Source organism: Garra rufa, chromosome 6 (genome assembly GCF_049309525.1).
Source record: "Garra rufa chromosome 6, GarRuf1.0, whole genome shotgun sequence".
In the NCBI taxonomy this organism is placed as follows: Eukaryota; Metazoa; Chordata; class Actinopteri; order Cypriniformes; family Cyprinidae; genus Garra; species Garra rufa.
Genome location: NC_133366.1, coordinates 53517380 through 53521846, shown reverse-complemented (window position 1 = coordinate 53521846; position 4467 = coordinate 53517380).

Sequence of the window (4467 nt, the reverse complement as noted above, 5' to 3'; positions counted from 1 at the left end):
AGAGTAATGATGGTGAGCAGATGTAAAACGCCTTCCTTGTGTCTCTCGGGTCGTCGCCAGGATGTTCATCCCTGATAAACAAATTTAATTGCCCTCTCACTGTCTTACAGTTAATTGCCTCTAGTTCTTTAATATTTGCAGAATTTCTTTCTTTATCTTCAGGCTGACTGCAGTGCTTTTATTTATTCAGGTTCTCTGTTATTTTTTGGTTATATTGTTCGTGGCTCGAGTCATAGCCAGGCATGAGGGCAGCGAGATGAATAAATGATAAATGTAAACCTAACCAGTGACCCAAGAAGCAAAACCAGGGATAGAATAACCAACTGTTTTATTTAAACTTCCCCAAACTGATGATTTATAAATCACAAGCATATCTATTTAAATAGATCTGGAAAAAATGGGTAATGTAAATTGCAAAGGCTCCAGAATAAATGCATAAAATTACAACTTCTATAATCTGGCATATTGCAAAATCGCAAGCATATCTATTTAAATAGATCTGGAAAAACATAATGCAAAAGCTCCAAAATAAATGCATAAAATTACAACTTCTAGAGTCTGGCATATTGCAATATCTCAAGCATATCTATTTAAATATGTCATAATATACTGTATAACAATTTATATGTCATAATGCAAAATCTCCAAAATAAATGCATAAAAATTACAACTTCTATAGTCTGGCATATTGCAATATCTCAAGCATATCTATTTAAAGAGATCTGGAAAAAAAGTAATGCAAAGGCTCCAAAATAAATGCATAAAATTACAACTTCTAGAGTCTGGCGTATTGCAAAATCACAAGCATATTAATTTAAATAGATCTGGAAAAATATAATTCAAAAGCTCCAAAATAAATGCTTAAAATTACAACTTCTATAGTCTGGCGTATTGCAAAGTTTTTCTAAATATGCAGAAGAAAGTTTAGATTTCTTATGGCTGAACTCCGGACAAATCCATTAATATTTCATCGTGGTGACACGCGAGGCGTCTTATGCAAATGTGTCAAGTGCTTGCACAATAAAGATGTAGGCAGCTAAAATAATAAGGAAAACAAAACAATTTTTCACCGGAGAGTTGAAAGTACAGCGGCACACGCAGCCGCCGAGTTCGGCGCTTTCAAATGACTTATTTTGACAACATCCAATTACAAATGATAGCAGCATATACTTCAGATGATTTAACCGCTGCATTTACACCTCAAAGCCCTGGAAAAAAAAGTTCAGAGGAGGAAAGGAAAAATCTGCAGATGAAAAACAAATAAAAACAGCCACACTTCTCTCGCGCAGCTGGAGAGCGGGGTTTGTTTTGTATGAATAAGCCAATATTTTACAGGAACTCCTAGATGAGAAAATATTCATATTAATGCACAGCAGTATTGCGTTTCAGATAATGTTGCAAAATGCTTTTTGAAATATGCTAATTCCCCACGTACCTGTGAGTTAAAAACACCTTCGGCTGGCTGTGATGATGGGCTCACGAAAGGGATTTGACCTGGCCTGTGTTTTAGTCATCGCCTCAAACGGCGCCTTTTATCTTGAAGGCAATTAAAGCGTCACGGCTTTTGTTTTTGTCTCGTCTGCGACCTCCAGAATTCATTGTTTAGTGACCTATAATCGCCTCTCTGGAGTGTTATATACTGCAAATAGTGCTTTTAAAGTTTTATGTCTTTTACAAAAACTTAAAATAAAAGCACAGTGATGGCCTACAGCTAAACTTGCACATAATACTAAACTTCTTTATTTAAAGAATTGTTTTGCACATGCAGGTGTATTTTAGGAATAGTTCAGCCACAAATTATCGTTTAAATTATCGTATGTGGATTACTTGTGGATTATTGTGAGGTTTTTATCAGCGGTTTGGACTCTCATTCTGACGGCACCCATAATCGGCACAATTTTATATTGTCTTTAATGTGAAATAGCTGATTTCTAAATACTCTAACAATGCACATGTCTGTTCTAAAAAAAACTTTCTCACCTCTGCAGTGAATGGGTGCCGTCAGAATGAGTCCAAACAGCTGATAAAAACATCACAATAATCCACAAGTAATCCACACTCCACTCAAGTCCATCAGTTAACATCTTGAGAAGACAAAAGCTGAAGCAAATCCATCATTAAGACGTTTTTTTTTTTTTTTTTAACTAAAATTACTTGTGGATTATTGTGATGTTTTTATCAGCCATTTGGACTCTCATTCTGACTAATGGAATGACACATTTCTCCAAATCTGATGAAGAAACAAACTCATCTACATCTTCAATGTCCTGCACTCTTAAAAGTAAAGGTGCTAGAAGAACCTTTTTTGTCTAAATGGTTCCATAAAGAATCTTTAACATCTGAAGAACCTTTCTGTTTCACAAAAGCTTCTTTGTGGCAAATACGCTTCTTCAGATTATAAAGAGTTAAGCAAGAATTGGTTCTTTGTGGAAAAAAATGGTCTTCTATGGCATCACTTGAAGCACCCTTATTTTTAAGAGTGCGAGGCTTGTTTATAATAAATATACACACCTACAAACTATTCCTGCTGAATCATCACAATAACTTTGAACTTTTAATAAAGGTTTTTGAAACTTACCCTCAGTTGGAAAAGCAGACTTCATTGGAGTCTCTAAAAGCAAATGTAGGGCAATATTCATTGTAAAAGCAGCTTTGGAACAGAATGTTCTGTGAAACACGCTTTACAAATAAAACTAAATTGAGTTCTTTTTATATCAGTGTAACAGGTGCCAGGAAGCCAGCGGTCTGGAGGAGCAGGAGAGGAACAGAACGTAAAGATGACCGTCACACAGCAGGACGCTGAAATGACAGTGTTATCAACGGGGCTTTTTCACCAAAATTGCTCTCCACCATCCAACTGGGTCAAAGCACCTCAGCGTACGGCTCACCACTGACGCCGATTATTTCTGTGAGGCGAGAGAAACCCTTGAGAGTGAAATCTTATGGGAATGATTGCATCTCTCGTTTTGTAAGCAGCTATATACTGCCAGACAAACTGTGATGTTTAATATCGGTGTGAAGTTCGATTCAGTAGATCTGGCTGAATGCATCTGATGCAAACGCTAGAGAAAAACAGCAACAGCCTACTGAAAATCAACAGAAATGGGTAGAGCGTTAGCGGCATTAAGTAAGGTGTTCAACTTCATGACAAAAATGTTTGTTCATGAAGGGTTTCATTTCATCACGATGAGACATCGTGATGGTAATTAAACAGGTGTAATTAAAAGACACTCTTGGCAGAAGAAAAAAATTGAAATAAATAATTTAATCACAGTATGTTGGGGATTGTTGTGTCTGAACTGAAAGATGAACTGATTTACTAGTGAGCTAATTAGCTCAAACTCATCTGATATTTGAGATTAATTAGCACATTTTAAACTATAAACATTGCATGTTGCTTTAAAAATGCTCCTGTTTGGTCTGTAACAGTTTGATATTTTGCACATTATTGTCAACTCATATGTCATTTTCATTGATTAGAAATAATGACTAAATTTAAAGATGATTGTCAAAAATAAAAATGAAGTAAATGTAAAAAAAGGATTACAAATTACAAATGAAACAGACTAATATAAGTAAACAAATATTAAAATTTTAAAAAAATTATATATGATAATTGATAAAAATAAATTGCAATTTAATCTAAAAATATTGATTAAAATACATTTGTAAATAAATAAATAATACAGACCTGAACTGAAAATTAACTACTTATATATACTATATATAACTATAATATATATATAATATATATATAAATCAGCAAATATCCTAACGTAAATGTTTGGAATAAGCACTGTAAAATTTGATCTGTTACATTCTAACATATTTTTAGACATTATTGTCATTATCTTGACTAAGATTTTGTTTTGTAACAGTTTGATATTTTGCACATTATTGTCAACTCATATGTCATTTACATTGATCAGAAATATTCACTAAAGTTAAAGATTCTTGTCAAAAATAAAAAAAATAAAGTAGATGTAAAAGAAACATTATTATATAAATAAATTGATTTAAAATAAAACAGACCTATATAAGTAAAGAAATATTCAAATGTAAAAAATATTATCTATATAAGTGAATGCATAATTGATCAAAATAAAATGCAATTGAATCTAAAAATATTGATTAAAATACATTTGTAAATAAATAAATAATACATGTTGGAAATCTGAAAATTAACTACTGATTATAAAAAGCACTGTAAAATTTGATCTGTTACATTTTAACATATTTTTTAGACATTATTGTCAACTCGTATGTTATTTTTGTTGACTAAAATGTTGTTTGTTTATCTACTAAGTTTATATACAGTTTAGTCCGAATAAAATGGACTACAAAATTATGATATTAAGAAATATTAACCTATTTTAAGGATGATTTTGCTAAAAAAATAATAATAATAATAATTAAAAAATGAAATAATAATAATAATAATAATAATAATAAAATAAGTAAACAAAT